Consider the following 13,428-nt stretch of genomic DNA (forward strand, 5'->3'; position numbering starts at 1 on the left):
TTAGACAGGCTTGATTGTATTTACAGCTCTTGATCTGGATGGTGGACTAGCCCATGTGTTGGATATTTGTCAAACTTCATTCCAGTGTGTGGTGCTTGGGTGTGAGGGGGCTAATGCCCCCAAACCCTGATATTATAAATGTATAGGATGCATAACTCTGCAATGCTTTAGGCTAGAAACAGGCCTGTAAAAGGCACCAGAAAGACGTGGCTCTATTGTACATGGGATAACTGTATAAATTGACATATTTAATTTAGGTAAAACCAAATAATTGATGGATTTGGCTCTAAATACTACATCATAATGAGCAGCAGTAGTTCAGGTGTTTAGGTTTTCCTCTCTGGTTATTATGACAAATCACGTTTTCGCAGGTGTTGGTGTCCTCTGAATTTTGGAAAGGGGAGGGACATTTGGCCCGTATCTTGAGAGGGTGGAGCTCCTCGTTCCAGCATCTCTGAAGCTCTCCTAACACGCATGAAACCCAGATCTAAATAGAGCGGCTGAACAATTACGTGAGACATTAGTTCTGGGTTAACCAAGATAACTCAGGGGTGAAAGATGTGTTCAACTCCAATGACTGCTTAAAGGTTCTGAACATAAGACAAGGGGCATTTAGAATTGTTATACGTTTTTGCATCTGTAAAAAATTATATACCACTTCCATTTAAAACATTTGCCAAAGTGATTGAAAAAAACTAGACATTTGTGGAAAGTAGTCAACAATTACACACTTCAGGTATTAAGGATGCAGCAATCAAGCAGAGATTTAGACAAATGTAATCAAATGTTTGGTCTCATGATATTCTATGTACAATACTTKTGTGGTCACCAGGACAGAGCTAGCCCGTCCCCCTCCACCCTGCCGGAGTCCCCTGGTCACAACTCTCCTGGTAGCACCTTACTGCWGGGTCTGAAGAGGGTGTCTGTGCGGCTGGTAGACTGCAGGAAAACACCAGGGCAGAGTGGAACTGTGAGAGAAGGACACGAGGGAGATTTGATTTCATCAAGTAAGAACAATGGGTTGTGTGGATGAGACTACAATCTGCTTCTGTTAATTGATTTGTAAACAGTAAAACACTGAGTGGCCAGTTAATTATCTATCCAGTTTCGTTAAGCGGTGTGTATCTAATAAACTGATGAAAAGGGCAGCAGGTAGCCTAGTGGTTAAAGTATTGGGCCACTCATTGAAAGGTTGCTGGTTCTCTGAGCAGACTAGGTGAAAAAATCTGTCTGTGCCTTTTGAGCAAGGTACTTAACCCAAATTGTTAATATACCCATATTTCCAAAACCTAGTTATTCAATGTCTTTGTTTCACAGGGGACACTCCTAACCGTCGCTCTCTCAGTGGGAGGGACTTTTCTGGGGATCCTCAACCACATCATGTTGCCGACGAGACAAAGAAGAATCTCTCCAGATCAGAACATCTCAAGAAACACCAGCAGAGACATATAGGGAAGAAACATGACCACTGCTGCTCTGACTGTGGGAAGAGTTTCAGTAGACAGAGTGGCTTCATTATTCACCAGCGGATTCACACGGGAGAGAAACCTTAGATGTTCACAGTGTGGGAAGAGTTTCTCTGCTTCTAACACCTTCAAATCTCATCTGAGAATTCATACAGGGGAGAAGCCTTACCCCTGCCTTGATTGTGGGGAAAGCTTTGTTAGTGCAGGAGCCCTAACCATACCCAAGCTAACACACACAMGAGTGAAGCCTTATAACTGTGATCAGTGTGGGAAGAGGTTCACTGTTGCTTACACCCTGAATAGACAAAYGATAACACACGCTGGAGAGAAAGAAGCCTTATAGCTGTGATCAGTGTGGAAAGAGCTTCAGTCAATCAGGGAGCCTGAATTCACACCAGCGAACAAACCCGAGGTCTGTCTATGAACAGTCATATCAATCTCCCATTCTTAAACAGTTTCCTTAGTCTGTTCACCATGGTAACCTCTGTGCAGCATAATACGCAGCTCTGATCTAGGATCAGGTCTCCCCTGTGTCTATGTAATATCACACATTGATCTAAATGGATAAATGTTATCATAGAAAATGTTATAGGGAACCTGTGTGTGTGTGTGTGTGTGGGAGGGATGTTGATAGTTGTATCTTCTTTCATATACTCATGATACTATTATAATAAAATGTCATTATGTTGAATAATGTTTCAACAATGTGTATATTAATGTATCCAATTGAATATGAATTCAATCCATTATCTTATAAATAGGAAGTTATTATAAAAATATACAATTAAAGTGATATATAGTGGATTAAAATGATACTAAAACTAATCCATAATATATTGAATAATAATATTCATGAGGTCAAGGAAAGAACTATGTATACTGTCTTGTAACAACGGTTAATGTAATAACTTTTAGATGTATAATGTAATAAAACCGGTAAATGTAATATCTTATTGGTTAATATGATAAAATGTTGAATTATTATAGTAATAACTTTTCCATTTCATGTAATTAGTTACTTTATCAGGTGAGTAACAACTGTTTTAATGAGTAATGTAATAACTTAAACCGATCATGTAATAACACCTAAACCAATGTTTAATGTGTTACTTCACTAATGTTGTTCTGAATCGTAATAAAAATGACCTTTACAAAGTGGCCAGGCCTCGGGCGGGGAGGACCCCTGACCGGACCCCTACACCATAATGGGCTACCAGAAGACGGTAAGACAAACATATTTTAAGATAGAAACATAAAATAGACAAACATACTTTGATAACGTAATGTATTGTTGGACGAAACAGGACCAAAATACACATTTGGAAAAGGTGAAGATTATCAACGTAAATTATTAAGAGTAAGGGARCAAGTATGGACCGTTGCCAGAAGAAGGTGAAGAGTAAAGKATATTTTCACTGACTCCCAATATTATGTGAATGCTATAGGCCCATAATTGTATCAATGAATCTAGCCTCTACAGGATCGGCATGAGGTTGTAAGTAACAAGAATATTCTCCTAAATTAATTTCACATTTCCACAAACTTCAAAGTATTTCCTTTCAAACATCAGAAAATACATATCCTTGCTTCAGGTCCTGAGCTACAGGAAGTTAGATTTGGATATGTCATTTTAGGCGAAAATTGGGAAAAATAGGGTCCGATCCTTGAGAGGCTAGCCAAGGTAGCGAGCCTTGAGTCACCATTCGGAATACTATGAGATGCAAGTGTCTAGGTTTACTGTTAATTAAGCATTTATTAAAATACTAACGGACAAGAGCTAATATCTTGCAATCATTGATCTAGCATTAAACATAAGCATGTTGGGATTAATTATCTAATGTTAACTAATGTAGTAATGAATCAATTTGCTGCATTTCTTTAAATTGACACAATACCTGTTAGCAAAGGTGTCAGCTGGAGACGATGTGCAGGAGCTTTTATGGATTTGTAGCGTTACATGATGTCTACTTTAATGCTAATTAGCATTAGTGACATTTGGGAGTAAATCGAGCCGACTATATTGATAAAAGTCACCTTGTCCGAGAGAGTTACACGGTAATCAAAATGTCTCGCCAGGGTAAGCCTATGGAATCCCCTATGGGAAAAATGAATGGTGGAAAACAATTGGAACCATTTCCCTGTTTGACCACTAGGTTTTATGGGTATTATGACTCGTCCACTGTGGGGCTCTAAAGAGAGAAATAGTAATGCCATCTTTTATAGGCACATTTGCCATGGTTCGTTGGACAAAGCCTATGGGGAAATTAATGGTGTTTGGATAAAAGCAGAAAATAAGGTCCTTTGGAAAACACACGTTTAGATGCTATACAATCTATCAGCCAACGTCACTTCGTGAATTTTGAAGTATTTATGTAATTTAAAAAAAGCACATCACAAAGGCTTCATAATTCATAAAGGTCATACTCACTGACTGCTATTATCTCATAGAACAAAAACGTATAAGACTCCTTAGCCTGTGCTGACCTTATTTTCGGGTTTATTCCAAAACCCACATTTTCCCCCATTCATTTTCCCATTGGGATGGTGAACAAGCCAAAGGTAACTATTTCTGAGTTTCAAGACTACAAGCTGAAATAGCTCATAGCTCGACATTGACATGATTGGTTTACGGTAAGGGAGGCGGTACTTCCTGTATAAACACAAACTCCTTTCCTTGAAAACTTCCTTCCAGCAGTGTGTAGCAGGGAGATTCCTAGATGTGAGAAGTGACAGGGGAACCTGAGAGAAAGGAATGTGTAGTATTGATGGAAAAAGTGTAAACTAAAAACTAAAGGGGTACACATGGTGCTGGAGATCAGACATGTCCGGTGAGAGAAAGACAGGTGGAGGTTACCAGGATCAGAGTAGTGCAGAAGGTGTTGTATGCTGAGGCAGTGAAGAGAGTAGTAGAGTGAGATGGGTCCAGGGTGAAGGATCCTGAGAGGATACCTGTGATTAGGCTGAGGTCAATCGAGAGTGATAGGAATAACATGCTTCAGGAAAGTTTTTATTTTTGCGTTCATAGCCATGGTTGTCAACTGTACCACAGGAATAGAATGTAAATCACAGTGGATAGATGTTGTGGCGGCAGCTGTTGAAGTACTTGGGTGTACAATATTTTACTGCAGAGTTACAAGGTGTTTTGAAGATAATATCCCGTCCTCCCAGTCTGCTGGCCTAGTGTAGGATCAGAGGGCCAAAGAAGTGGAATAATGAGGTTTTAATGGGTGTAGGGTTAGTTGTTTGGGCATTTTTTTCAACGTGTAATGAATTCATTCTACAGAACTACAAAATAGTAAGCTGATAAATAGACAAATCAGTAGGTGGCGGCATGCACTTATAACAGTTGTATGCGAACCGCCATAATACCAAAGAAGAAGACCGTTTACTTCCTTTTCAACAGCTCTGCTRTTTGAATCGCAGGAAMTCTTAACTTCTACCAAGGTTGCATTGCTGTAAATGGCCACTGCAGATYTCGCATTGAACATACATCGGGTTTTACTGGTTCGCACGGATAGCGCTGCTGTAATCAGTCTGGTATTTTATAGGCTTCCCTTACTGGGCCTTAGAGAATTACAACTATCTGGACTCTCGAAGAGGACGTTGTTCCAACAGACTCTCGGGTTGAGTTAGACGATAACAGACATCAGGATTCTTGGTGAATAGGGCTTTGAACGTTTACTTTAATAGATCAGGTAAAATCTAGGTGAGATTAGCCTAAATCAGACATGTATTTGTCACCACTAAAGTGTTGATATTGAAAAGGACGTGTGATTGCTCTGGTCTAGCGGTGCTTTATCTGAATGCTGCAACAAAGAAAGTAACTGTAGTGTAGGCTAGCTACAGATTTACTGTCACTTTTTTTTATTTGAAGAAACGCTGAAGGAAGAATAGCTTCAATAATGGATCAGGTAAGTTTGGCTTACTTTTATTAACAATATGRTTACTGTGGCGTATAACACGTCTAGGCCTAGTTATCACCAACTTTGACCTTCCATATCATTCGTTTCATTTGAACAACTGGAGAAAATAAAACAAATGGTGGTAATAAACACTTGGGATATTTTGTCCTTCAGCAAAGTAGCCCTACTAGCCTAAAGCGCACACAATTGATAAAAGGCAATGCGCAACGAGCATGTTAAGTCAAACCATGGAGAGGCCAAAGCTACACCTTGCATGTAAGGTTTTGCATGTACAAAGTTAATTGACCTACAGCATGGTCAACCCAGTTAATGTTTCCGACATTTTAGAACTACTAAATAACTGTTGATTTAGTTACCGCAAGTCGCAAAGAAAACAGGGGCTGCCTCCACTATTCCAGCACTACCTCAGGTGCACATTTCCGTCCATTAAGAACCAATGATGTGCTACCTTTTTGTAGCATTTCTGCTATTACTAATTTATTTTCAGCTTCATCAAGAGTTCTTTCTAACCTGGTCAGCAACGCGTTGCTTGGCAACAATACAGCTGCTATTAGCTAACGTTAGCATGCTTGTCCAAAGTACAGCAGCTAACCTCTGTAGGTAGCTAACGAACAAGCAAAGAAAGGTGTAATTGTTTATGGAAGGTTTGTTAAAAAAATTACTAAAGTTATCTAAGACAAGAACAGATGACAATAGCTAGTTCATGTCCAAACGGCAGTCCTACATTTTTCCACAAAACATGGTTAGCTAGCTACATCAGTTAAAAACAACATGGTCACGCTGCTAGCTTACAATGTGTAACCGATGTGAAATGGCTAGCTAGTTAGCGGTGGTGCGATGGGTAACCGATGTTTCGTGGGTGACTGTTGTTGATGTGTGCAGAGGGTCCCTGGTTCGCACCCGGGTCTGGCGAGGGCACGGTTTAAAGTTATACTGTTACAAATGAATGCCATGGACTTTTGCAATGTGTCGTGATAATTATTCTAATCAAAGGAGAGACTTTTAGATTTCTACAAAACCATCAAACTTAATAATTACTGCAGTAATGGTGTGTAAACGGTCACCCAATGGTGTAGAGCTACAAGCCCAAATAAGCAGGGTTAAGTTACTACTTTTTATTGTCCTCCTGAGTCCTCATAAGTAACAGATTTGTGAAATTATACAAGGCTACCGACAGTAACAGACAGCAAGATTTACATGGCGCCAAATGTCTGTCCCTAGGTCATTTACTACTTGTTTATACAGAAATGATAATACAACATTGGACACTAGATCCTTCCCACAACAGATGAAGTCCAGTGTCCATTTGCGATGTGGGAGAGAAATTGGAGGTTGAGTTTGCCTGGCCCTGGCAGACAGACCAGCATTTCACACAGACACTAATCATGCAGTAGAATGTAGTCTTTAGGTCTTATCACCAAGGCATTGTAAATAAACTGCCAGCATTAAGCACCAGAGGCTCCTCTCAGGCCAACAGACAGTGTGAAAGTACTAATTGAAGAATATTCTAATATAAAAAGGTAATTTGAATAACAATGTTGTATTTCTACCACAAACACTAGCAGCTAGCTATGACATCGCCGAAGTCGAGTATCGGTAGGATAGTCAGTTTTACGAGGGCATGTTTGGCGGCGTGAGTGAAGGAGCTTTGTTGCAAAATAGGAAGCCGATTCTAGATTTTAATTTTGGATTGGAGATGTTTAATATGAGTCTGAAAGGAAAGTTTACAGTCTAGCCAGACACCTAGGTATTTGTAGTTGTCCACATATTCTAAGTCAGAACCGTCCAGAGTAGTGATGCTCGTCGGGCGAGCGGGTGCATGCATTTAGTTTTACTAGCGTTTAAAAGCAGTTGGAGGCCACGGAAGGAGTGTTGTATGGCATTGAAGCTCGTTTGGAGGTTTGTTAACAGTTAACAGTCAGTTCTTAAAAAGATGTATGTGGAAAACAACGGCACAAGATGGCAGCTTCAGCAAGTCCCATTACTTTGTTTGTACAGATCCTCATGTTGAGAGCATAGAAGGAGGTATACACAGTCTTGTGGCCTTAGAGCGTGCTTGTGTTATTTGTTTAGAAGGGCCAAATGTATACAGAATGTTGTCGTCTGCGTAGAGGTGGATCAGGGAATCACCCGCAGCAAGAATGACACCGTTGATATATACAGAGAAAAGAGTCAGCCCGAGAATTGAACCCTGTGGTACTCCCATAGAGACTGCCAGAGGTTTGGACAACAGGCCCTCCGATTTGACACACTGAACTCTATCTGAGAAGTAGTTGGTGAACCAMGCGAGGCAGTCATATGAGATACCAAGGCTGTTGAGTCTGCCGATAAGAATACGGGGTACGCCACACAAGCTCACCGAATGGGACCGCCGAGTACTGGACCGCCGAGTACTGAAGTGCAGAGACACGTAAAAATCGTTGGTCCTCAGTTCCAACATTTCATACTGGGTACCAAACTGCCTCTGGACGCAACGTCAGCAGAATAACTGTTGGTCGGGAGTTTCATGAAATGGGTTTCCATAGCTGAGCAGCCGCACACAAGCCTAAGATCACCATGCGCAATGCGAAGTGTCGGCTGGAGTGGCGTAAGGCTCGCCGCCGACGAACAAATCTGGGTTTAGTGGATGCCAGGAGAATGCTACCTGCCCCAATGCATAGTGCCAACTGTAAAGTTTGGTGGAGGAGGAATAATTGTCTGGGACTGTTTTTCATGGTTCGGGCTAGGCCCCTTAGTTCCAGTGAAGGGAATTCTTAATGCTATAGCATACAATGACATTCTGCTCTTCCAACTTTGTGTTAACAGTTTGGGGAAGGCCCTTTCCTGTTTCAGCATGACAATGCCCCCGTGCACAAAGCGAGGTCAATACAGAAATGTTTTGTCGAGATTGGTGTGGAAGAACTTCACTMGCCCGCACAGAGCCCTGTCCTCAACCCCATCAAACACCTTTGGGATGAATTGGAACCCAGACCCAGAGCCAGGCCTAAACGGCCAACATCAGTGCCCAACCTCACTAATGCTCGTGGCTGAATTGAAGCAAGTCCCAACAGCAATGCGCCAACAGAAAGCCTTCCCAGCAGAGTGGAGGCTGTTATAGCAGCAAAAGGGGGACCAACTCCATAGTAATGCTTGTGATTTTGTTAAGAGTTGTTCGACGAGCAGGTGTCGCTATACCTTTGGTCATGTAGTGTATGATGGGATAGTCGTGTAAATGCAACACAGGGACACTCAAAGTCAATCTAAAAGAATCATTGTTTTATCAGCATGCTGGAGAGGTCAGTCAAACTTAGAAGTATAAAGTAGCGTTCTGAAGGTAGCTCCCTCGGGCAATCCTCATAGGTTGGTTCCGGCGTGTCGGCACCGCCTCCTGTTTAACTTATAGAACATATTCTGGGCGTTTTGACAGATGGTCCTGAGGGGTCATGTTGCCCCCCTTCATATCTTTACCAAGTACAGACAGGAACCAAGGATTATTTGACATTTAGACAAGATGAACCTTTTCAAGGCGGCTCTTCACACGATAACATTTTCCATCACAGGATGTATAGACAATATGTGGATGAATATTTTACTATATCTGTAGGATCGAATAGTGTGTGTGTGTGTGTATATATATATATATATATTAGTTGAATAGCATGGCTTGACTAGAATACAGTATATACATATGAAGTGGGTAACATTTAGTAAACATATTAAAGTGACCAGTGTTCCATGTCTATGTACATAGGGCAGCAGCCTCTAAGGTGCAGGGTAGCGCAACTGGGTGGTGGTCAGCTAGACAGTGACTAAGTTCAGGGCAGGGTACTGGGTGGGTCAGCTAGTGACATGACTAAGTTCAGGGCAGGGTACTGGGTGGTGTTTAGCTAGTGACAGTGACTAAGTTAAGGCAGGGTACTGGTGGTGGTCAGCTAGTGAGTGACTAAGTTCAGGGCAGGGTACTGGGTGGTGTTTAGCTAGTGACAGTGACTAAGTTCAGGGCAGGGTACTGGGTGGTGGTCAGCTAGTGACAGTGACTAAGTTCAGGGCAGGTACTGGTGGTGGTCAGCTAGTGACAGTGACTAAGTTCAGGGCAGGGTACTGGGTGGTGGTCAGCTAGTGACAGTGACTAAGTTCAGGGCAGGGTATGGTGGACACTGGGCAGGGTACTGGGTGGAGGCCAGCTAGTGATGGCTATATAACAGTCTGATGGCCTTGAGATAGAAGCTGTACTGACCTCGCCTTCTGAATGATAGCGGTGTGAACAGGCCGTGGCTCGGGTGGTTGATGAACTTGATGATCTTTTTGGCCTTCCTGTGACATTGGGTGCCGTTCATGTCTTGGAGGGCAGGCATTGTGCCGCCGGTGATGCGTTGGGCAGACCGCACCACCCTCTGGAGAGCCCTGAAGTTGTGAATGGTGCAGTTGCCGTACCAGGCGGTGATTCAGCCCGACAGGATGCTCTCAATGGTGCATCTGTAAAAGTTTGTGTGTCTTAGGGGCCAAGCTGAATTTCTTCAGCCTCCTGAGGTTGAAGAGGCACTGTTCAGCCTTCTTCACCACCCTGTCTGTGTGGATGGACCATTTCAGATTGTCAGTGTTGTGTACACAAAGGAACTTGACTGGCCCAGTCAATGTGGATGGGCAAAGAGGACCAGATTGGAGTTATGATCTGATTTGCAAAGGTAGGACAGAGGAGGGCAAATACACATGTAACCACACGTTGTCCACTGCATTGTGAAAATGCATGCTGGGTAGCATCAAACTCACCAGTTTTGAACATCCAGAATATATTCTATTATGCTCCTTCTCCTGTCTTGACATTTTTATCCAAATCTGTGCTGGTCAACAGTGCCAAATTAACAACTCTGCTATTAGACAGGCTTGATTGTATTTACAGCTCTGATCTGGATGGTGGACTAGCCCATGTGTTGGATATTTGTCAACGTTCATTCCAGTGGTGTGGTGCTTGGGGTGGGTGAGGGGCTWATGCCCCCCAAACCCTGATATTATAAATGTATAGGGTGCATAACTCTACAACGCTTTAGGCTAGAAACAAGCTGTAAAAGGCACCAGAAAGACGTGACTCTATTGTATATGGGGATAACTGTATAAATTGACATTCATTTAATTTAGGGTGGAAGGTAAAACCAAATAATTGATGGATTTGGCTCTAAATACTACATCATAATGAGCAGCAGTAGTTCAGGTGTTTTAGTTTTTCCTCACTTGTTATTATGACAAATCACGATTTGGCAGGTGTTGGCGTCCTCCTCGTTCCATCATCTGTTAAACTCTCCTCCTAACACGTATGAACCCTGAACTAAATCGAGTGGCTGACCAATTACGTGAGACATTAGTTCTTAACTCAGGTGAAAGATGTGTTCAACTCCAATGACTGCTCAACCAAAGTTTCTGAACATAAGACGGGGCATTACAAGTGTTATCAGTTTTGACATTTTGTAAAAACAAATATACCACTTCCATCTGAAAGATTTGGCAAAGTGATTGAAAATGTAGAAAGTAGTGAACGATTACACACTTCAGGAAAATMGAGGTATTATAAGGATGCACCAACCAATCAGAGTTTTAGACTAAATTCATCAAATGTTTGGTCTAATGATATTCTATGTACTTTACTTCCTGTGGTCACCAGGACAGAGCTAGTCCYTCCKCCTCCAACCTGCCGGAGTCCCCGTGTCACAACTCTCCTGGTAGTGCCTTACTGCTGGATCTGAAGAGGGTGTCTGTGCGGCTGGTCGACTGCAGGAAAACACCAGGGCAGAGTGGAACTGTGGAAACTGTGAAGAAGGGCACGAGGAGGAAGGATATTTGATTCCATCAAGTAAGAACAATGGGGTGTGTGGATAGACTACAATCTGCTTCTGTAACTTCTGTTAATTCAGTCATAAACAGTATACACTCAGTGGCCAGTAAATTATCGATCCAGTTTTGTGAATGGAGGGGGGTTACTTAATAAACTGGCCAATGAGTGTATATTGATGATAAAGACAGCAGGTAGTCTAGTAGTTAAAAGCGTTGGGCCACTAATCGAAAAGTTGCTTGTTCAAATCTTTGAGCCGACTAGGTTAAAAATCTGTCGGTGTGCCCTTGAGAAAGGTACAAAACCCTAATTGCTCCTGTAAGTCGCTCTATAGAAGAGCGTCTGCTAAATAACAAAAATAAAGTGTTTATGGACCCATATTTCCAAAACCTATTATTCAGTGTCTTTATTTCACAGGTGACACCCTAACCGTCATTCTCTCAGTGGGAGAGGCTTATCATCTGGGAGCCTCAACATGTTACTGACGTGACAGAGAAGAGCCTCTCCAGATCAGAACACCTCAAGAACACCAGCAGAGATGTAGAGGGAAGAAACCTCACCACTGCTGCTCTGACTGTGGGAAGAGTTTCACTAGCCTGAGTGGCTTCATATTCACCAGCGGATTCACACCCGAGAGAAACCGTACTGCTGCTCTCAGTGTAGGAAGAGTTTCACCTGTGCAGGAGGTCTTAAAGTACACCAAAGAATCCATACGGGAGAGAAGCCTTACAGCTGCTCAGAATGTGGGAAGTGTTTTACTGCTTCTAACGCCTTCAAATATCATCTGCGAATTCATACAGGGGAGCGGCCTTACCCCTGCCTGATTGTGGAAAGAGCTTCAACCAGTCATGCAACCTGACGACACACAAGCTAAACACACACTGGAGTGAAGCCTTATAGCTGTGATCAGTGTGGGAAGAGCTTCAATCAGGCAGTCCACCTGACCACACACAAGCTAGCACACACTGGAGTAAAGCCTTATAGCTGTGATCAGTGTGGAAAGCGCTTTGCTGTAGCTTCCACCCTGAATAGACACCAGGTAACACACACAAGAGTTAAGCCTTATAGCTGTGATCAGTGTGGGAAGAGCTTTTCTGTAGTTTCCTCCCTGATTAGACACCAGGCAACACACACTGGAGAGAGAACTTATGTCTGTCTATGTGGGAAGAGCTTTGCTTTAGCTTCCACCCTGACTACACATCAGCGAACACACACTGGAGAGAAGCCTTATAGCTGTGATCAGTGTGGAAAGAGCTTTGCTGTATCAGAAAAACTAACTATACACCAGCGAACACACACAGGAGAAAAGCCTTATAGCTGTGATCAGTGTGGGAAGAGCTTCAGTCAATCAGTACACCTGAATACACACCAGCTAACACACACTGGAGAGAAACCTTACAGCTGTGATCATTGTGGAAAGAGCTTCAGTCAATCAGTACACCTGAATTCACACCAGCGAACACACACAGGAGAGAAACCTTACAGCTGTGATCATTGTGGTAAGAGTTTCAGTCAATCAGGGAGCCTAAATGCACACAAGCGAACACACACTGGAGAGAAACCCTATGTCTGTTTTTGTGGGAAGAGCTTTGCTCATTTAGGGCCAATGAAAAAACACCAGAAAGCAAAAATGTGCCATATTTCATCTTCCGATTCGACACCGGTTCCAGATCCCTAAATAAAGGATCAATAGAAAACATCTATTGAACAGTCATATCCATCTCCCATTCTTGCTCTGCTTTCTTAACACTATCAACAAGGCAGGTCCTACAGGCCCTAGTTTTGTCGCACCTTGACTACTGTTCAGTCGTGTGGTGAGATGTCACAAAAAAGGAKTTAGGAAAATTGCAATRGGCTCAGAACAGGGCAGCACGGCTGGCCCTTGGATGTACACAGAGAGKTAATGTTAATAATATGCATATCAATCTCTCCTTGCTCAAAGTGGAGGAGAGATTGACTTCATCACTACTTTTATTTATGAYCGGTATTGACATGTTGAATGCATCGAGCTGTCTGTTTGAACTACTGGCACACAGCTCGGACACCCATGCATACCCTACAAGACATGCCARKAGAGGTCTCTTCATAGTCCMCAAGTCCAGAACAGACTATGGGAAGCGCACAGTACMACATAGAGCCATGACTACATGGAACTCTATTCCACATCAAATAACTGATGCAAGCAGTAAAATTAGATTTAAAAAGCAGATTAAAGCAACACAAACATAGGCACAGA

General features: G+C 42.5%; 1 pseudogene; it reads left to right on the forward strand.

Moving 5' to 3' along the window:
* The first annotated feature begins 796 nt into the window (after nucleotides 1-796).
* LOC112076323 (zinc finger protein 585A-like) overlaps nucleotides 797-13,428 on the forward strand; it is a 32,639-nt pseudogene continuing 20,007 nt past the window's right edge.

The sequence above is a fragment of the Salvelinus sp. IW2-2015 genome, unplaced genomic scaffold (assembly GCF_002910315.2).
Source record: "Salvelinus sp. IW2-2015 unplaced genomic scaffold, ASM291031v2 Un_scaffold3693, whole genome shotgun sequence".
Lineage (NCBI taxonomy): Eukaryota > Metazoa > Chordata > Actinopteri > Salmoniformes > Salmonidae > Salvelinus > Salvelinus sp. IW2-2015.